Raw genomic sequence first — 21,928 nt, 5'->3', positions numbered from 1 at the left:
CGACTCAGAGCTCCTGGGCATTTCTTGGATGAAAGTGCTTTTCTAAATTCTCCAATCTCCAATTCTCAAAATCAGAAAGACGCCAGAAGATGTAGTTTATTCAAATGCTAAATGCAGAGGAATAAAACCCAGCAAATTAAAAGCTGCAAAGCAGCCCAACCTTCCCCTTCTTTGAATGAGGGGTCCAGACTGATTTGGGGGAGAAACTTCAGAAAGAGCCTGAAGAGGTGACTTCAATACAACGCACGGACAGACACGCCAATAGCTCACTGTTATTTCAGGAACCGGTCTTCTGTATGAAGATAAGATAATTATACACTTCTGAAAAGCTCACTCAGAGAATCATAATAGAGCTTCATCCATTGGTTGAGGGAGTAAAAGCAAATGAGACAGGACAAACAGGCATGACCAAAGGGGGGGAAAAGAAAAGGAAACAAAATTTCTAGGAAATCCGTTAATGAGTCAAAGTTCTCTGCTTCAAGGGCAATGCCATTCTTTCTGGCTATTTCATTTGGGAAAGCAAAATAAGAAAGTCAAAAAGAAATTGAGATTGGTTCTTTTTGTGGAGGCTGCCTGTCTCACATGCTAGCTAGCCTAGTTTACCAACAGCCAACGTGACCTTGAAAAGGCCCAAGAAAGTGGATAAAAATATGACGGAAGAAAGTGCGACACTGAGGCATTGCTGGTGGGAAAGATACGAAGCTGGGATGTATTCAATCTGGATGGAAGAATGAACAGAGTTCAGGTTCCTAAAGTAGCTGATTACCCTGTTACAACTGAGAAATTTTATATAAACACTATGGAATTGGCAACCAACCCTGTCTTCGACACCCTCTCATCCTCGAGGTGAATAATGTGCATTTGAGGCATTTTATTACATACTTCACATACATTATTTTTTTACGTGCTCATATGTACTTACTGTACTCCTATTTTATGAGTCGTTTTGCCCCCAAAAGATGTAGGTATTCATCAAAGTTAAGTATGAGCAAAGAGGAGCAAATAGCCTTAGAATATTGTCTCTCTCATAATAAGGTACAGGGATCAAACAATAGCACCCTTTTTAAAACTCCCACATTTTCTGTGCTTCCACTGTCCCAGGCTGCTACCTCTCATGGAGCTGCTCAGATGTCCTCCTTTGGAGGAAACAAGCAACTACAATATTAAGGTCCTAACCATCAATTTACGTTAAGGAAACTGAGGTCAGGCATCTGTCAAAGTCTGCTGTACCTGCTGTTGGTCATTGCTGACCCGGGGCACAGGGTGCTCATAGAGCACAGTGAACTGGTCCTGTCCCCAGAGAGAGCTACACGACAGCTGTGTTAGTGGCTGGTGGGGCCCAAAACGGAGGTGGCTCCTGGGAAAATGGAAAGCCCCTAGGATCCGGAGCAAGAAGCCCAGGGCGAGGTCCCGCTTCTGCATAAGTAGCCAGGAGAGCTCTGATTGTCATTGGTGTGGGCCTCATCTCTAAGACAGGGAGGTGACTCATTGATCCTGAAGGTCACGGCCGTCTGAAACACCCCAGGGTTCGTGAAATGCATTTTCAAATGGTTCTGGTAAAGAAGCTTTAATTCCTTTAGGAAATGAATTCTAAGGAGTTGAGAGCCTGTACAGGTTCATAAAGATGTATTAGCATTGAGGACTCCGCTAAGCGAATTATATGCTTTTTGTAGTAACAGGTAAGTTGGGGGAGGGAGAAGATCAGTCCGTCTGGATGCCAAGAAAACCACCTGGAAAGACTGTCACAGGGTGGACTTGGCCTGCAGATACTGTGCACGCTGTACGGACATGATCTCTCATACCAACAGAGAGAAGGACACACAGAGCATGAATACAATGGGGGCAGGACCCACTACTCATCCCTCCCCACCCCGCCATGTTTTTCTCAAACGAAAATAGCCAGAGAATGACTAAGTATGTAGGGTAAAGCCACCTAGTGACTCCCCCAGTGTCAGCCAATCGGAGTGACAAGTTTCCCTAAAAACAGGGGACATTAGGGGACTGACGCCTAAAACACTCATGAAGATAAAACAGCCAGGTAGGGAAAAGCAGGGTCAGATCAGACAGAGGCGCATGTCAGCTATGCAGTGTAAAACGTAGGGATCACCCTATGCATAGCATTTTGTAACCAGGCTTTCTTTTACTCGCTCCCAGACTTTCCTCCAGGTTAGGGCCTTAGAGCTGAGGAGGTGGCTCCGTCTGAGGTCTCCGAGGGAAACTGTGCCCGGGGAACCCATCTTTGCAGACACTTAAGCAGATGGGCACCCAACTCCGGGGCCCCGGATGCTAGGAGGACCCGGATATTGTAAGAACCAGACCACATCCGGGAATCCCTAAGGATTCAGAGGATGCTGATGGGGCTGACGTGTCACACCTACTGGACCCCACAGGTGGAAGGAAGTGCTTGCACCCACCATCCGCTCCAGAGAAGACCTCCCTTTACAGACCATCCCCGCCCCCAGCTTGGGCTGGACTCTGCCTGGAGCGGTGAGACATTGTAACCCCGAACTGCCTTCCTTCCCAGGACTCCCTTTCCCCTGACTCTATCCAGTCTTGGGAAGTTAGGAGTGAAAAACTTGAACAGGTTTTTATCTACCTCCTGTGAATCTCCGAAATCTATTGTAGAGGGCCACTCGTCGAAAGAGTAAAGCAGTATGGCAATGTGAAATTTGTTTCCATCAGACTAATACTTAAATGTTTACACTTATTTACCTTCTGCTCTAAAACATTTTTTTCTCTAATTAGGCACAGCTAAGGACTACCCTACATTATGTTTGTTTACAAGTTTGAAGACGAGAATATGGGTGGATGGAGCTCTCCCGGTGGTTACAGGCACCACGTGGGCGCCCCCTGGAGGCTGCGCCTGGCCAAGCTCAACCCGCCCCACCCTCCAGGCCAATCCTGGGGTATCCTGGGGTCCTTAAGAGGAATTGGGGACCAGACCAGAGAGAACCTAGATCTGCAATATATCTGTCCTTTCATATCAGAGAGACCAAGAAAAACCAAGATATAAGGTCTCCTGATGACTTGCAAAGCGGATGGGAGAGTTTTCAGCATGCTAACAGTGGGGGCTCAGGGAAGAAGACCAGAGAATGCCTTGCCGCCTGCTCATTTCCCTTTCCCTCCAAAAGCACAGGTGGGAGAACAAAACTGGTTTTGTGTGCTGGGCAGAGGGCACATTCAGATTCTGTTGTTTTAGGATTTATTCCTACAATGGCTTTTAAGCCCATAAGAATACCGATGAGCTAGATTTCACAGATATCACAAGGGTAGATATTAAATTGCAGCGTTAACTCAGACACGGGCAATAAACTCATGCTGGGTTATTCAAATAACTACTGTATTTTCCTGATTTTATAGTGCTTTCTTTTTTTATATTTTACTATCTCTGGAAAGCAGTATGCATCTTCCAATCTATGACATCATCAATTAAATGAAAGACAGTATTTATGAAGCATTTATTATTGAACAAGAAACTACATTAGTTGTGGAGTATACATGGCCCTTGTCCTCAAATATTTTCCAATGAAGTTGCAAGACAGACCATGATAGAGTTTCAAATAGATGCTAGAGACATGGTTCCCAAACTGTGCACCAGGATGCCCTGGGACAAGTCAGCAAATGTTTAAGCTTTCAAGGGAAATAAAGTGATACCCAAGCACTGTGGGACCCTATAGCCTCCAGATCAAAGTGTTCCTACCAGGGGTTCATGACAGATTGTACTTCTTTCTCATGGTTCCGTATCTTACAAAGCTGAGTTTTTGGTTGCTGCTGTGATTAAAGCAAAAGCCAGGGAAAAATTGATGTAGAACAGAAAATGAGAATGGCTATGTCCAACCTGATTCTAAGGTCTGGGAAGTTGTGCAGTGCCCAACACACACATACATGCTATTTGTAATTCATTGTGGCTATTTAAGAACAGAATACAAATATTCTTTTTTCTTCTTATTTATGTACTCTTTTTTTTCTTTCAAATAGCTCCTAATTGTTAGGACATAAATACGAAGGTGTTTGGACCTCGCCACTTAATAAATAGAACCAATAGGTATTTCTTCTGGCCTAGGCACTTGGAAGAAAAATGGCAGAGACACTAATTTCTCTGTGAACTGAGAAAGTCTGGGAACTTCTCTGTTAGGGCACATCACCAGCAGGCTGAAACATGTAATTATGACTTGCTCAAGGTCACACTGAAGCAAGAAAAACAAAATTTTAAATTAGCTATTTAAAATTTTGTGTTTATGGGCGACTGGCTGGCTCAGTTGGCAGAGCAGGTGACCCTTGATCCTGGTGTTGTGAGTTCGAGCCCCACACTGGGTGTGGAGAGGACTTAAAAATAAAATCTTAAAATAAGAATTTGAGTTTATTTTATCTTTAAATCTAAGTAATACTTGCACATAGTAATATAAAGCAAAGAGACAGAAATGCACAAAATGAAAAGCAGTAGTTTCCCACCCCACTTTTTCTACCCCCAATCTTGCCTCCAGAGGCCATTCTGGAACAGTTCTATAATTTTAGTCCTGGTGGTCACTTCCTCAGCTCTAGTATTTATACTTTTACTTGGTGATTTATTTCCATTTTTAGATAGTCTATCAATGCCTAAGAAGGACAAGGACTTTCCCCTCCCTTTTCTAGCTGTTGACAGCATACTACCGTTTTTATTTCTTCTGCTGATTACCTTGGAAACTTTATTTATTTTTAAAGATTTTATTTATTTATTTGAGAATGAGAGAGAGCATGAGAGGGGAGCAGGGGAAGGAGCAGAGGTAGAGGGACAAACAGGCTCCACGCTGAGCACGCAGCCTGACTCAGGGCTTCATCCCATGCCCCTGAGATCAGGACTTGAGCCGAAATCAAGAGTGGGACCCTTAATTGACTGAGCCGCCCAGGCACCCCTACCTTGGGAACTTTAAATAACACACTTCAAGCTCTGACTCCCCCAACTTCGGGGATCCCTATTGAGCTGCTGTTACGTAGGCTGGGGCTGTGTGCCCTGAGCTTTCCCTGGTCCTCCACTCCCTACCTCTCCTCCCCGTTCCTACCTCTGCCCTCTCTGCCACCATCATCCCCACTCACAAACTTCCTTTGGTTCCAGAATCACAGTGAAATCTTCATTTTGGCTCTAGGCTGATTTTGAAAGTGAAATGCTCCTAGGCAGCATTTATATGACTAAGACTTTATAAAGACTGGCCCTTCAGAATCAGGTGGGTGCGGGGCTCACATTGGCCTTCTGTGGTCCAGCTCCGGATGCCTTGTGTCTCAGGATTAACAAGCGGATTCTCTGCATTCTGAAAACGTGTTGTTCAACAGTCGTTCCACATTTCACTTGGCTTCACCTTTAGATCCTGCCTTTGTTACAGGGCTCCCCACCCCCACCCCCAAGTTAGGAGTCACTGTTGGCTGCGGGGGCAAAGGGGAGGAGAGGGGCAGTAGCTGTGTTCTACAAAGCAACTGGGAACACCGGACTAGTGAATAGGGAGCACGGCTCCTAGGGGAAACAGGGTTAGGTGGCCACGAGTCCCTGGTCATCACTTTTTCATCAATGAAATCAATATATAACCTCATTTTATGTGTGTTTCTGTTCACAGATACCTTATGTAATATGTAGTGTTGATTCATCAACATTGAACTCATGGGAACTAGTGATTATCACTTAAACTTGAACAAACTTCAACTAACACACATATTTCCTCCCAAAGGCACGTTTGTTCGCAACCTTCTTGTGCTCAGGAACACTGGACAGCACTTCAGGACAGTGCTTGGGGGCCATTTCGAAAAGTGGAATCATCCATGCAAAGCACACAGATGTGCAAACCACGGTGCTACACAGGCCATGGAAAGGGCACGAATTTACTGAGTGAGAGACAAAAGAGGAAGGCCAGTCTCGGTAGAACTTGGCTGGGAAGGTGAGTGATTCGGCTCAAATGTTTTGCTGCTCTGTGCGTGTCTTTGAAAGACTGAAAAAGCATTGATTTGGCGGTGACAAATAAAGGTTAGTAAGCAGGCAAACTCGCTAATACGGAATCTGTGAATAACGAGGATTGATCATGCTTTCCTTAAGTGTGGCTTTGCCATAGCCTAACACCGACCCCATCACTTCTCACTCATCATTCTTTGCCCGGGCCACTGAATTCCCAGAGACTTTTACCCAAAAGTTCTCGGACCTCTGACCTCACGCTCCAGTCTGGAATGGTACTTTCGCCCAGTGGTCATCCCAGCACCATCTTCCCAGCTCCTCCCTCACCGCTAACCTCCTCCTTCTCTGCTCGCTGCCTAGTTTGCTTGGGGTCAGCCTCCTGTAACTCTTCGGAGACAAGTACAGGGAAGTACACTTTGGTCTCTTATAAATGGAACTGTCTTTACTTAATGATCTTTGGGTGATCATTTGGTAGGGTATATAATTTTCAGCATCGAAATAATTTTGCTTCAACATTTTGAAACCATCGATCCATTGTTTTTTTCATCCAGTGTTACAGAGAAGTGTGGTGCCCCCAATCCCAAGCTTTTATTTTTTTACTTTTTAAAATATTTTATTTATTTATTTGACACAGAGAGATCACAAGTAGGCAGAGAGGCAGGCAGAGAGAGAGAGGAGGAAGCAGGCTCCCTGCTGAGCAGAGAGCCTGATGCGGGATTCGATCCCAGGACCCCGAGATCATGACCTGAGCCAAAGGCAGAGGCTTAACCCACTGAGCCACCCAGGAGCCCCAACCCCAAGCTTTTAGATTGTCTCTTTCCATTCTAAAATTTCACAAGGATGTGTCTAAGGATGATGTCTAAGTATGGGTCCTCCCCGACCCCATTCACCCTGCTCAATCAGTCAGAAGACTGGAGTCTTTAATAACTGCGGACATTTTCTGTTCCAGACTTGATCATTTTGCCCCGTCTCTTTATTCCTCCCGCCTGTCCCTTCTCTTACTGGGATGCCTGTAAGCCAGGGGTTGGAGCTCCTGCATTGCTCCTCGAAGTGTCTCGTCTTTTTCCTTCCATTTTTTCAGCCCTCTGAACATCTAATTTTGGCAACAATATTATTAATTTCCAAGAGCTCTCTCTCGTTCTCTGATCATTCCTTTTCTCATATCAGTGCTGCCTTTTATGAATGCACCACGTCTTCAAGTCTCTCTGAGACTAGTTAGGGTGTGTTAATGTGATCGTTTGCTCTCAAAATTATTTGGTCCAGTCAGTCATCCCATGTATTTCTTTTCTTTCTCTTCCATGTCAGATTTCCTTCAATGTCTGGTGAGTTTGGTCATGACTTCATGTTTAAGAATGAAAGCCAAGTCTGATCATTACCAGCAGATAGAAAAGCTTTTCTCAGCTGTTGTTATTAGCGAGGGATGGTTCCTGCTTGGGACCTCTGGGTGTGTGCATAGGGCCTGCCAAGCACGTATCACCTGGGCACCCAGTCAGGGGCTGAGAGCCCCCAAATGCCAGAATGGGAAAGCATCACTTTGTGGAGCTGCAGGTGTCCTAGAAATTCTAGACCTGCCCTGAAGTTGTTCAGTTTCTCTCTTTTTTAAAAAAAATAAGCCTTAATAGATTTCTTTTTAAAAATAAATAAATTTATTTATTTTGAGAGGGTAGGGGCAGAAGGAGAGGGAGAGAGAGAATCTCAAGTGGGCTTCATGCTCAGCGTAGAGCCCGAAGCAGGGCTCGGTCTCACGACCCTGAGATCATGACCTGAGCTGAAATCAGGAGTCAGACGCTTCCCCAACTGAGCCACCCAGGTGCCCCTCATAGTTAGTCTATTTCTTTAGATTTTTTTTTTTTTTAATTTGACACAGAGAGAGAGAGATCACAAGTAGGCGGAGAGGCAGGCAGAGAGAGAGAGAGAGAGGAGGAAGCAGGCTCCCCACTGAGCAGAGAGCCCGATGCGGGGCTCGATCCCAGGACCCTGGGATCACGACCTGAGCCGAAGGCAGAGGCTTTAACCCACTGAGCCACCCAGGCACCCCTAGTCTATTTCTTTAGAGAGGAAACCCAGATTGTTAGTTGGATGGATACATGCCGGATGGCCAGAAACTATAGGGAGAAGGGGAGGGAGAGGGACCAATTCAGCTGGCTGTTCTGGAAACAGACTCTCAGCAACGCCCCCTCTCTCACCCTGCCCACCTTCCTTGCAGTTCCCTCTTGTCTTACCCTTAAATGGGAGGCTCTCCCGTGTGACACTGTCTGCATGGTCCAAGGCACTAGGGTCTTCCAGCAATTTAAGATCTCCTACCTGCTGAAGACCCACACCAGCCTTCCGCAATTGTTGTTTGAATTTCCTTGAAATTCTCTCTCTCTCTCCCTCTTTTTTTTTAAGATTTTATTTATTTGACAGACAGAGATCACAAGTAGGCAGAGAGGCAGACAGAGAGAAGAGGAAGCAGGCTCCCTGCCGAGCAGAGAGCCCGATGCGGGGCTTGATCCCAGGACCCTGGAATCATGACCTGAGCCGAAGGCAGTCGCTTAACCAACTGAGCCACCCAGGCGCGCCTCCTTGAAATTCTTAACCATTATTTTTGTGGGCTCCAGGAGAGGGAAAGCCCTTGCGCTCTGGCCATCATGCAGAACTGGAAATGGAAGGTGTCATTATAACTTAACATCCTAAAGAACATCAATTGGGAATCAGCCTAGAAATGAGTATGCTGGTAAAGAGAAAAAGCTCAACTGTTTTATAATTGAGTAACAATGTCATATTGAAAAATTTAGATTGCTTTCATCACCAGGTGAGTCACTGGTCTTGAGATAATTGAGGAATATAAAATTTCCTATCAAGAGATTATGTAAGACCCATTAATATAACCGAATCAAATTCAGTGTGTCTGTATTTGCCCAACTATAGCATATGGGATTCTTATAAACAATATTTATAATTATACTGTAATCCCAGAAGGGAGGAGAAGAAAGGAAAGAAAAATCCCAAGCATTTGCCCTTATTGAATGAATTGCTTTTGATGGGAAACAGCAAACTTTGCTTAACACTCTGACTGCCTGCCTTCTCGAGAAGACAAAATAGTCTGGTGTCTTTGGACCAATATTTTGTTTAATTTAAATACGTTCTTTCTCAAGCATAAAGAGCTGATCAAGAGTAATCCATTTTTTCTGCCTCCAACAACTTCTTGCAATGTTTATTATATGTAAACTCATGAGGACTATGACACACTCTAGCCAATCAGCGAGATGGTCCATCAGAAGCCGCCAGCGATCCTGATTTCAATGACCCTTTTTCTGCTGTTAAGGTGCTGCAAAGCGGCTTTTAAAGAGAGCAGTCATTTGAGATGGGAACAGTCATTGCGGGCCGCGTGTCACAGGTGAGGGTTGGTTGGGCTGATGAACCACCCGGACAAAGGATCTGGAATGACAAGACAGCTTATTTTAAATTACTCTTTTGAGCTTGTTCTCTTCAGAAGTATGCGATCGGGGGCTGTGGGTGGGGGGGAGGGGCTGGGGGCAGCAAATGCTCCGGGGTGGGCTTTGGTCCCCCATCTGCCTGCAGGCTGCTCCCGCTGGATAGAGAAATCCGGTCCTGCTGCCTCTGCTTTAGTGAGGAGGGACCCTGGGGTTGGCCAAAGAGAGGGGCCCGACCCCTGAACATCAACAAGCCTGGGGCCTTGTTTTATCCACGCACTATCTAGACAAACCTTGCCTCCTAGATGATTCTCCCGAAGTTTCTGTTGAGTAAGTCAGTGAGCGAGTGAATCCCCATAAAAAAGTATGTGAATCAAAATGCTTTCATCTATATATTACTTTAAAACCGAAAATTAGAGCACTTGTAGCTTTTTAATGATGGGGATGAATTTTTTAAAACTTTAAGTACTGTTTTAAAATTGCTGAGATGTACTCATTTCTCATCCCCGTGATATTTTTCTAATCTGTAGGATCGTGCTTCAGAATATCTCATATTGTAAATATTTATGAAAAAAACGAGGTAGACGCTGCAATGAAACATCTTTACTCTGTCAGTTCAAAACTCGCCTCTGGGAGACTAAAATGAGATGAAATAAAACTCGGTAGAACATAAGGGAATTCAATACAAATGTATTAACTATATGTAGAAATATATTTTTAAAGGGTGTTAAAAAAAAAAAACTCTTAGCCTCACACCTAATAGAATTCTAATATATTTTGGTGTGTTCCCCTATGTACTGTATTAAAATAATAATAGTTAGTATTATTTTGTAGCTGTAAAAACCATTCTTAGTAATACTAGCTAAATCACCTGCTCTATTACATTTCCATTTATGAAGTCCAAGGGCAAATCATTATTGCACAAGTAATACTTTCCAAACCGTTTTCTTCCAAGGCCACCTTTAAGTGAATGAGAACAGTCAATAATTTTATCGTCATATATGTTAGAGCACATTAACAATTTATAATGTAAAGAGCTATATCAAATGCAATTTCATCAAAATGACGCGCGGATCAAATTAACTAAATTAACCAACCGTGAACGTTAGAACCAAGCATTAACCCAATTTATTTAAATTATACTACTGGGTTACAAATCATTCCCTTTTAAAAAAGTCTTTCAAGTCATGTCCTGGAATAATCTAGGAGGACGTCAGCTTCCAGTGAATTCTTTATAACCCAGAGTCAGAGTGTGTGTGCCCACCTCCTTCTAGAGGGGACGGGAGAGAGAGAGAGCAGAGCATGGGGGCGGGGGGACAGATAGGGTCTGGATATAGAGTATATCCTGCTAGTATGGTACTCAGTGACTTTTAACAGGTGTTATTACCTTTGCTAAACGTGAGCTCAAGTTTTTTTTTTTTTTAAAGACAAAAGGACAAGTTGTTAATATATATTCAGTCTCTTTGTTATTAGCCTGCCATTGTCTAACACAATATAAATATATTTGGTTATCTATGGTATCAGTTGATTGAGAAATGATATAAATGAATGAATAAAAAAAAGTTTTATTCTTATTGGATCTCAGTCATGCACCCCGGAAGAAAACTGTCTTCCTGAATCTATTTATTCATGGAAAACAAAATAAAAACCAAACCCTTCACTGGGTCCAGCCTGGTCTCTTGTCTTTTTGCTCTTGGGAATTAACCAGAACAGTGGGCAAGCTGTCTTCTTTCTTCAAAATCGAGCAGTTTCAGATTCGTAGTGAGGTTTATTGTTATCAGTGGTGGCCTCTTATCCTCTGAGCAGGGGACCAACTTTGAGCCAAGATGAGCTTCTCAGGTGAGGGGTGAGGAGATGCGGGAGCCCGCTTCGGGGCTGGGTGTGAGCATGCCAGTATCAGACAGCAAGGAGACTGTAGCCCCCCGGGACTGCCTGATCCACCAGGGGCTTCCAGAGACATCCATGACTGGTGGGCCCCTGAGTGCATAGGTGGGGGTGGTTGTGGGTGCTCAAGACAGAGGCAGCTGCCCTGGAACTCCTCTTCCTCCATCCCTTCCTTGCCTGTCTCTCCCACCCTGTTTTCCTTACTGCCGGTCCTAAGGCAGTGGCTGCACTGTGGGTGCTGGTGGGGGTGGGGGCTGTGACTCCGGCTGCCGTGTTCTATACTGGCAACACACAGTGCCCTTTCCTGGAGTGCGCGTACGGACTGGGCTTGGCAGTTTTATCTGCTGCACTAGGTAAGGGCAACCGTGGGGTGCCTTTCCATCTATGAGCAGAAGCCGCTAGACCTCGAGGGTGCAGCACAATGGCAGATGGGAGGTACAGGGGACTGGAGTGGGGGGCGGGGGGGCAGTGTGTGGTGTGAGCGGGTGGGGGCTCCAGTCTTGTACTCACCACCTGTGGTCCTTAGCCAAACCCACTGATTTTTCAATACCTCTCCCCCACAACCCCGCTAACTTTGCTCAAACAAACAACAAAAAGAACAATCTTTCAGGAATTCCAACATATGAAACAGATGGAAGGAAGGGGAGCAGTCCTGGGTGCAGAGTCGGGAAGTCCCTGAGAACCTTGATGGCTGGTCCCCGCCTTGCCTGCTTTGGGCCTCTGAGAAATGACAGCCCTTACACCTGCCAACCTGTGAGGTCCTTTCCCACTTGAAAGATGGTCCTAGTCTATGAAGATGCTCAAAAGATCCCTCCTTCTGACACCCCTCCCCTCTGTTACATCCACAGACATGGAACAACCCAGTAGAATGAAGTCATAGCCAGGTGACCTTTCCTTTGAAGGGACTATCTTGTCATCCACAGCAATCATAGGGAAGAAAAACCAGACTTGAATATTCTACTTTGCTTGGTTCTGAAACTGCCCTTCTCCACCCCAAGACAATAATCTATAGTGTTCACTGAAGAGCAGCGGGGGTGAAATCCAATTTCATAGCACGGGGGCAACACTGGAGTGGGTTAGCATTGCACGAAAATTCTGGAAGCGTGATCGATCCGCAAGCTTGGCATCCTGCTGGGGGACCCCGTGAATAATCACCTGATCTAAAAGTTTATGTTGTCTATCACAAAAGCTGTTGGAATTTACCTTTTCATATTCTGCCACCACTATCTAATTTTAATGGCTTTATTGAACGGTTAAGGCAGTCCAAAATATACATCGCATAATATATGGCGTTATTAGCACCCGGCTAATGTAAATGCAGTAAATGCAGGGCGTGGGTTTCCCAGGATCGGTTTGATTTTTACTTTGTTAGGTTTTTGTCCACTTGTGGTGGAAACACCCCAAATTTAGCCCTCCAAACTATATCATCAGGATTGCCTCTTTTATGCAGAAATAACCCCAAATCTCTGATCAGATCATGTGTCACAGTTTTGGGTTCAATATTATGGTTGCCCGTAGCTAATCCTGGCATCCCCGGAATGAGCTGGAGTGAACGTCCCTGGGCTGGGGCTGCTGGTTGGACATGGATTTCCACACACACTTCTTTGTCAAAGCACGAGAATTCTGACTTGAATTACTTACTCCATTCCTAGTCCAAATTGGCAACGCCAGTCAAATAAATCGGGCAAAGTATGATGGAGGGCGGGATGGATAAATGAACAGCAAGGGCTTCAGCGAAACCACCAAATTCATCTTATTTAATACTTTGTGACAAGACAGTTTAAAGCACAGTGTTGTGTAGCTCAATCGGATAATCTTTATCTTTCATCTGACAGAGGCAGGTAAAATGGTGATGCAGAGAAGTTTTTTAAAGTAAAAATCTGCGTATCGAACCTAATCTGAGACTCCCTAGGGAGGCCCACAGGCCCTTGTTCTCACCCCATGGAGGGGAGGATGTGGGTTGTAGAGGGAGGGTGTCTGGACCCGACTCCCAAGTCTACCTCCAGCTGTGGGCACATCCTCCACCTCTCTTTTCTTTCCCATAAGATGGCTCTAATAATAGTACCTGCCTATTGCGCTGTTGGAAGAATGAAAGGAGTGAATATGGAGAAAGTGTCTGGAACAGCACCTGGCAGGCAATAAGGCATTTCATAAACCTTAGCCATTGTGGACTTATTTCCAGAGAAGAAACAATTTTAGGGGATGATTTTCATGGAGCGCAGGCAGGCATTTCCCCTCTAGTTTAAAAGCAACAACGACAATCCCACAGCGCTGGGTGGTCTGTGTACATCACGAAGCTGGAGCTCAGCAACATCTTCCTAGGAGCTTGTGTAAAGGGCTGGTGATGAAATTTCCACCCTGGGGAAACACCGAGAGCTACCCAAGCTACTGAGAACTTCAAGACAGTGAGTACCTTTATTTTTCCCAAGATGGGGCACTTGGGGCCCCTCCTAGTCCAATCCCCCAAATTCCATCTGTCTGGGAATTCACAATCAGTCACCACATGGTTAGAATCCTAGGATTTCGCAAGGTCATGATCTAAGACTGAAAGGGACTAGAGTGATCGACCATTTTTAGTGCACCCCTCCTGCTTTTAGCCACCACAGAAGGTGTGACAGGGGAGGGGCGGGGGTCAGTAAACAGCTTGTCTATGACCACACAGTCCATGTGAGACCAGAGCTATGACCAGCCCCTCACCCCCACTTCTGGAACCCTGGCCTGGGGCTGTTTGTCCTGTACTCAGTTATACCTGGCAGTGTTATGTACACATTTGATCTTCAATAAATATTCCTTGAACGAGTGAATAAGGGAAACCAGCCTTAAATGTCCCCTTCTTTCTTTCCTTCCTTCCTTCCTTCCTTCCATCCTTCCTTCTTACTGTAGTCTCCACCTGCAATGTGGGACTTGGACTCATGACCCCGAGATCAAAATTTGCATGCTCTAAGGGCTGAGCCAGGTACCCCTTAAATATCTGTTTCAAAAGCATTTGGGGGGTTCCTTTTGTGAATTTTTGGGGGGAGGGGAAGTGAATTACCCTCTCAAATGCTCATCTTTCCCTCCAACTAAATTCCCCATATATAGCCCTGTGTGCATCTAGGAGAAAAAAAACTCCCCCATCCTGAAGTTTTCATTATCTTCCTTTTTAAAATACTACCTCCCAGTATCATTGTCAGAAGTTCCTCTACTGGTTCATTTTTTTTCCTCTCATCTAAATCTAATGTAAGATATTCACAGAAACATAGCGATTAGACAAGTATAAACTATTGGTTTAGTTCCCTCACCCACCCGAACCTTGGCAGGGCAGGCCGGCCGCAGCCTCGCAAGGGAATTTACGTAATAACGTGATGACATTGAAGAAAGAGGAGAAGCTCTGTCTGGTCAGTCTTCCTTCTGCCTGCCTCGGTCGGATCCTATCCCCTTCTTCTACATTCTCTGTGAAGCCTACTCCCAGCCTTCTTCCAGACTAAAATTCTATTCTCCCTTTAAAAACTGTCGTAGCATTTTATTGGGACTGTTATTACACATTATCAATCACTTGTAACTTCTTAATTGTATTTAGTTATGCAAGTAATACAGAAATTAATTCAAATAGTAAAATTCCAAACGTTGTAACAATGGTTACAGATGGGTATGAATAATTGTATGACTAAACTCTTCCTTGACAATTTCTCCAGTTCTTGTCTCTTTCAGTGGGTGTCTTTATGCCCTTCCTATCTTTTTATATGTGCATTTTTACTTACAGAATACATAGTATTTTGTTTTTGTTTTTGTTTTTTACAAAAATAGTACCATACAGTATGTATTGTTCTGCAACTGCCTTTTTCATTAGTATGTCTTGGTGACCTTTCTGTCTCAGTATATATGGGCTTACTTCATTCTTTTTAAATGCTGCCTGATCTGTCCAGAAGATAGATGTACCAGATTTTATTTAGCCATTCCATATGATGGCCATTAGGTTGCTTTCAGTTTCAAAACTGCCAAAACTCTGCAATGTGAGGGAATTACATAATCTGTGCCTGCTTCCCTAAGATATAGACCAAGAAATGGAATGGCTGGGTCACAGAGTGTGCTCGTTATTTGACTTTAACAGTGCCCTCCAAATTGGCTATACCAGTTGACACACCTGTTAGCAGTGTAAGAAAGTAACTGGTTTCCCACTTAGCTTGCCAAGAGTAATCATTTTTTACCTTGTCTTACTTGCATACATATTTTATCTCCTAGGCTTGGAACCTGAGCTCTCTCAGAGCAAGGCCCATGACTTCTACATATGTGCATTGGTTCCCCCAACCAGAGGTGTTTAATAATTGGGTCCCAGTAGATGCTTGGGGAGTGATCTCCAATCACAATCTTTGCTCATCCCTGTGCCAAAAAAGCATTTATCTTTGAGGTTATTTCTTAAGAACGAAAAAATTTTTTTCAAAAACTTGGTTGGATTTTTGTACATCCTTCCCCCTGGCCAAGTTACAGATATCATTCATTTAAAGTTGTCTGCCTAAAGCAGGATTCCCTCGTGCTCTGCAGGCAGGAGGCAGAGAAAGCAGACCTGCCTGTCTCAGACAACAGCTAGCAGGGTGTCCCACCCACTGGGAAAAGCCTCAGAATCCCTGGGAAGCAGACAGAAGATGAGATAGAGAGGGAGTAAGGTCCCTCTTTGGAACATTCTAGATCCAAGGAATGAAATTCTTTTACAGAGTTCTGAAATAGAGGAAATCATTCATAATGTCCGAAGCATGGCAATAAATGGATCCAGGTGAGGAAGACCTGTGACAGGCTAGCAGAACTGGAGCAGAGAACCGGAAATAAATATATTTTCAATTTGGTTACAGGAAAGGAAGGTTTTAGAGGTGTGAATTACTGGATGCAAGATAAACTTTTCCTTCAGGCAGAGCCTATATTTATTTGTATGATAATCTTGGGCTAAAGCGATTCTAAAAATCCGTGAGCGTGGTTCCAAATCTTGCCGTTCTGAACACTCACTTGGAAAAAAAAAAAAGGAGTTTTCCAAAAGGGTAAGAGATAACTTTCAGTTAAATATGAACGAGCTGAGAATTGTGTGTCGCTAAATAAGAAACAGTACAAACGGAGGCGCGTTTCGCTCTGGATAACGGTTCTATTCCTCTCGCCTATTGAACCGTTTCAGTAGCAACTGTGCAGCCCAGGGAGGGGCCACAGGGGTATTTGGACACAAACACAAATGAGAAAAACGAGGAAACCGTTTGCTAGGGTGGACTGACCGCCTCCAGCGGAGTGGGCCCCTGAGGTCTGGGGGGCGCTGGCGCGGGCCCTGTTCGGAATTCCCTGGGGTCACCAGCGCCGCTGGGGTGCGGGGACCCCCTTTTCCGTCGGGGCTGCCCTGCCCCAGACACACAGGGACCCGCGCTTCGGCTTCTCAGCCAGCTTCTTCTGGCCCCTTATGCTCACCGTGGGACCGTTGCCACTAAACCCCAGCAGTGACCCGGCCGAAATCAAGCTCGCGGTGGCCCAGGTCGCGGCCGCAGCAATCAGCTCCCGGGAACTCCTGGAGAAGAGGTGCATTTGGCCCTTTGGGGGCTCCAGGCCCGTTGGCCATTGTTGGGATGAACAAAGAGGGCAGGAGCGGAGGGCGCCCCCACGGGGCAAGGCGGGGAAGGACACCGACGGGCGCGATTTCGAAGGCGGGCGAGGCTGGCACCGGGTGCTGGGGAGAGCGGGCTGCGAGCCGGGGAGGCAGGGCCGGTCCCGCCCGCCGCGCCCCGCACGCGCCTCGCGCGCCGTCTGGCGCCCGCCGCAGCCCTTTCCTTCGTCGCGGCCACTTTACTTTTATCCCCCTTTCCCTTTTATTATTATTATTATTACTATTAATTATTATATTATTATTATTGTATTTTTCCCGCGCAAAGCGGGAAGCGGGGACTGCACGAGCGAGCTCCGCGGAGGGGCCGCCATTTCCCGGGGAAAGCGCAGCGCGCGGCGGCACCGGGCGCCCCGGAAAGGGAACCGGAGGGGAGTGCCCGGCCCCGAGCCCTCCTCCGCGCCGGCCGAGGCTCATGGGGCTCACGGAGCTCGCAGCGCCCCGCTACCGCGCAGCGGCCCCCGGCGTCGCCCCCGCCGCCCGCGTCCCCGGCCTGACCTTCCGCGGCGCGGCCCGCCCCCGGCCCGCGGCCCCCGGCCCCCTTCCCTCTGGCCCGCGCCCCCGCGCCCCTTCCATTGTCAGCCCCGAGCGGGCCGGCGCCCAGCTCCGCACCCTCGGAGGCCCCCCGAGCGGCCCACCGCCCCGGAGCAGTCCCCTCGGCGGCCGGGCGCCTCCTTCCTCGGCTCTGGCGCCCCGAAGTCCGCATCCCGGGAGCCCTCCGCTCCCTGCCGGGCCGGCCTCGCCGCGGCCCGCCGCTGGACCCCGCATCCCGCCGCCTCCTCCCACCTCGCCCAGGATGCCCCCGCTCCTTGCCGGCCTCGGCAATTTTACCGCTTCTTTCGCACCCCCGCCCCCCCCCCCCCGCCTTTATTTCGCGAGGAAGCAAGTTGGGCAGCTTGATTTATTAATTCTTCTCTCTTTTCTTTGGCGGGGAGGGTCGGCTATCGGGGCGCGCCGGCAGGGGCCGGGCGGCAGGAGAGGCAGGGGTTCTCTCCGGCCCCTGCGCTGCCCCCGCGGCGCGTTTTGTCTCCAGACCCCGGAGCCCCCTGAACAATAATGCCATCGCCATGGCTGGCTCACCTGGTGCTGCGCCGCCTGCTCCGGGCGCCCGGTGCCCTCGGCGCGCCGCTCCCGGGGCGCAGGTTCGGCCCGCGCGGCGCCGGTGCCGGGCAGGACTCTTTGCCTTTCTTTGGGTTCTATCGGTGCTTGTCAATGGCGGCAAGCGGCAGTTCTCCGGGCCGCGGATAGTAGCGGGGGGAGGAGGAGGAGGGAGAAGGGATTGCTCCTTCTCCACATAACCACCTCTAGGAGGAGTCGCTCAGCCTCATCCCCCGCCAGCCCAGGCTCCGCGACGGGTCCGGGGCTTTCGGTGGGGCTTGATGAGCTATTGTCCTTCAGGAGCATTAATGATGAAACCGCGCGGCCTCCGCGTCGCGGGCGGATCTGCCGGCTGCGCCGAGGGGCATTCGCGGAGACGAGGCTTTCCCCAGGGCCGGGAACAGAAGCGCTACTGTCAGGATCCGGAGGCTCCGGAGAGCAGGAGCCACCTTTGGTGGGAGAAGACGGCGTGGGCGTTCATCGGGCTCTTCTGTGGAGAGCCTTAGAAGGGGAAAGCCCAAACGGCCCCCTTCTATGGTCTCGTGTCCTCAAATAATAACGAATACCAAACAGGAACGTTCGTGTCTACTCCTGGGGCTGTTGCCTAGAGTGGCCACGGCCACGAGAACCGAGAATGTGTATCCATGCCTGTTGGCTTTTTATAAATTCAGACCAGTTTAGATTCCAGCGTTGCATAATATTAGCAGATGGATGTTTTGGTGGGGGAGACGGTGTGTGTGGACATAATTTTTAATTCGGTTGCTTTACCGTGTGTTAATTCGTAATATCGAAGCAGGTGTTAAGATGGGCGCGAGGCTATTGTCTTAAGGACCAAATGTTAGTTTCCAGGAAATGTATTTTTCTAGGGATGCGGTGGACGATATCAGGTGTGATCATGGAATTAGTAGTAGCTCTCTTCTACTGGAAGCCATCTCCTTTGTCACTGGAGATGGTGGTGGGGGCTCCGTGGCTGGGAGCGAGTCAAAGGAATGTGTTTATTGCAGGGAGAAGTGTTCACTTGCTATGGGCCACCCATGCTTCCTCGGGTTTCTCCCCATGACTCAAAGGATTGGGAGAGGCGAAATTTTGACCTCTTCATAAAAGAGAAACCCACAGGAAGACACAGGTCTCCAGCATTGGTCAAATGTGTGCTTTTCAGAGCCTTTCACATTTGGTAATATTGTGTACATCTGCCCCCATAAACCTGTAAATGTTTAGGTGGTGGGAAACATTGGGAGTGACTGAGAGCCTCCAATCCCTGGAGTGGGAAAGAACCCAAATGCCCAGCTGCCCTCAGGATTTTCATTAGTCCATGGGGGCTGTTGATGGAATTAGTAGATAGGGCTTTAGACCGAATGCCTTTTAAACAAGTATTTTGCTGAGAAATCTGTCTGCTTCCCAAAAGATCGTGCATATATCAGAAAGGTATAAATAAAACTCCCTTTGTTGAAATCTCATATGGCTTCTCCAGCTCTCCTGGACACAATGGTCTCAGTTTATGGAGACTTCCTTCACTCTTCTTCCTATCTCTTTTACCCTCTCTGTATATGACCTCACTCTTCTTTGTCTTTGAAGGTACTCTCCAGGTCAGAAATCTAGTCAGGATAAAGTCCTCTTTTCCCGAGACATATATTTAAAGGGTTTCAAATGATCCCTTGGGGGCATCTCAAATGGTTTCGATTTTCCTGTTCTAGAGGAAGTGCCTATCTCCCTTCTTATATAGATTTTTGGTGTGTCCATTCTTGATCACAAATAACCTCCAGGCCAACATTCAAAAGAGTTCAGGAGCCTTCTGGGAGTGCTTGAAAAATGCTCCTACCCTGTGACCCACTCAGCCTGGCTGACTGAGATATAGTTGAATAATTCATCAATACATATTAGATTCACATTGTCCCTGTAACTTCACCATAAAAACGGTACACTTGGTCAATTTTATGTGCATTTTATGTAACTCATTTCATCCTAGCATTTTGTTATGTGCTTTCTGAGAAAGGCTGGTCTAAGAATTTACTGGTCCGCGTTCTCCCGTTTCCTCCTGGTTGTTTTCTTCCAATAGATGATGTAGTCACAACTTGGAGAGTCAACGGGGGTGTCAGCTTCATAAGGCTCTTGTTCCTTGAATAGAAGGGTTCATAGAGGCCACCTGCCTATATGTTATAGGATGAAATCTGATCTTCAGGTGGGTCAGGTGACTTAGTCAAGGCCACATGGGTGAAACTCTGGTTCACTTACCGTTACCCAGCCTAAAGCCATTTCCCCCAACTCCAAACTTCAGAGGATGTACGGGGGATAAATAAGCAACCTAATATGCGGATCTAGTTAAATTATATGTATTTATTATTGGACATTTGACACATGAACAAAAATTTGACCCGATAATATTGGCTATTTAAAATGGTCAACGTAATTAGAAATTCATCAGTAATTGTAAGCTCTGCACTGACCTACCTCAAGGAATCTCAGACAAAGAGAATAATATATAGGAATAACGAGAGTTCGCACTTCCTGCATTTTTCCAGAGTGCACTGTACTTTTACCCTTACTAACTCATTTAATCCTCACAACGACTCTGTGGGTTGGGCAGTATTACCTTCTCCGTATGGACAGAGAAACTGAGGCAAAGAGTGAATGTGAAACTTGCCCCCAGTTATGGAGTTAGGAAGTGGCGGTTTCCTGATCTTAATCCCTGTGCTAATCTGGTGGGAGGGAACGTGTGCGTTCACTTCAGGTGAAGTAATTTTGTGATCGGTCACCGGACGATTCCCGATACATATAATCAAGGAGGCGGTGAAAAGCCCAGGTGCGGCAGGTTTGGTTGATTACCACCGCGCTGAAAACATTTTCTTAACCTTCGACTGTGTGTGTAGATAACATTATGAATAAATGGGTTGGCTGTGAGTTGACTCCATCAGCGACAAAGAGTCTAGCGAACATTTTATTGAGGTGCAGGATGGATTTCTTCTTCACATAGGGAGTCATGCTTTAGATTTATGTGATTTAGAGATGGGGGAAAAAAAAAAGAAACAGCCATGCAGCTAGATTCATAGTCTGTGGAGTCTACTAGTCATTCGTTCACAAAATCATCTATTTTAAAGACAGCTTCATTGATTTTGCCCCCCCCCAGTTTTATTTTCTTATGATCCCAATGTATGATGTTCTGTGAATTGAGTGGGTGTTTATTTTCCATGATTTGTTCCAATATAGTTCGTGACACCTATTATAATTTATGGTCATTTTACCCTTCTGAGATGTTGGTATGCAATGACCCTATTAATTTCCTGACCCTCGCCTCTTCCAGAAGGACTGTTTCGTGTGGGCATATATTTATATCTGGCCTACGTGAGTGTATGCGTATTATGTGTTTAAGATGTATATATCCAGATTAATTTCATTTGAGAATTTCTGCTCCCCTTTGAAGTAACTTGAGATTCCCTGGGAGTGTCATAAAAACAGATGGAAATCATTGGTTTAAGCTCTTCTTTGAATGTAAGTTAGGCAATTCTAGATGCTGTATTAATTCCATCAAGGCACCAACTGGCATAACTTGAAATAGCAACACGGAGGCCTGAGGTTATGAGTGCAGGCAAAGCTCCAGGCTAAAAAGTACCCCACCATTCTAGGAAACGAACACAGCTTTTAAATGTACACTATAACCTGAGAAATACTAGGCAATCTGACTCAAAATTTTTTATTGGCTAGAAATATGCAAAGTCTTCCCCGGTGTTATATTTTGAGTGGTGAACATTTGATTAATGTTTAATTAATCACTTGATTTCCTTCACCAAAACTGGCAGCTTTAGGATCTTAATCACTTAGGAAAGGGAATGATGTCTTTAAAGAAACACATAGGCCCTTATTATGCCAACAACGCCTATTGTTAGTAGCTCTAGTTAAAATGAACATCGCTGTCTCCTAAGAAAAGGAACATCTTAATAGCCCAGGTTTTTAAAAACAGCAATAAAATATGTCCTTTTCAAGGCTAAGCCCTGACCATTTGGTTCTGGG

At 46.4% G+C, this 21,928-nt stretch overlaps 1 protein-coding gene across 1 annotated transcript in view; it reads right to left on the bottom strand.

Moving 5' to 3' along the window:
* Positions 1-17,918, bottom strand: part of LOC111145129 (core histone macro-H2A.2) — a 42,553-nt gene extending 24,635 nt beyond the window's left edge. Inside the window, exon 1 of the mRNA XM_022499811.1 lies at positions 17,906-17,918. The gene's annotated coding sequence lies outside the window, so the exon portion shown is untranslated. The remainder of the gene's footprint in view (positions 1-17,905) is intronic.
* Between the last annotated feature and the right edge of the window lie 4,010 nt (positions 17,919-21,928).

This window comes from Enhydra lutris, unplaced genomic scaffold (assembly GCF_002288905.1).
Source record: "Enhydra lutris kenyoni isolate GAN:26980312 unplaced genomic scaffold, ASM228890v2 scaffoldscaffold12, whole genome shotgun sequence".
Lineage (NCBI taxonomy): Eukaryota > Metazoa > Chordata > Mammalia > Carnivora > Mustelidae > Enhydra > Enhydra lutris.
The sequence above is the reverse complement of the archived record's forward strand: the minus strand, read 5'-3'. Positions and strand labels throughout refer to the sequence as shown.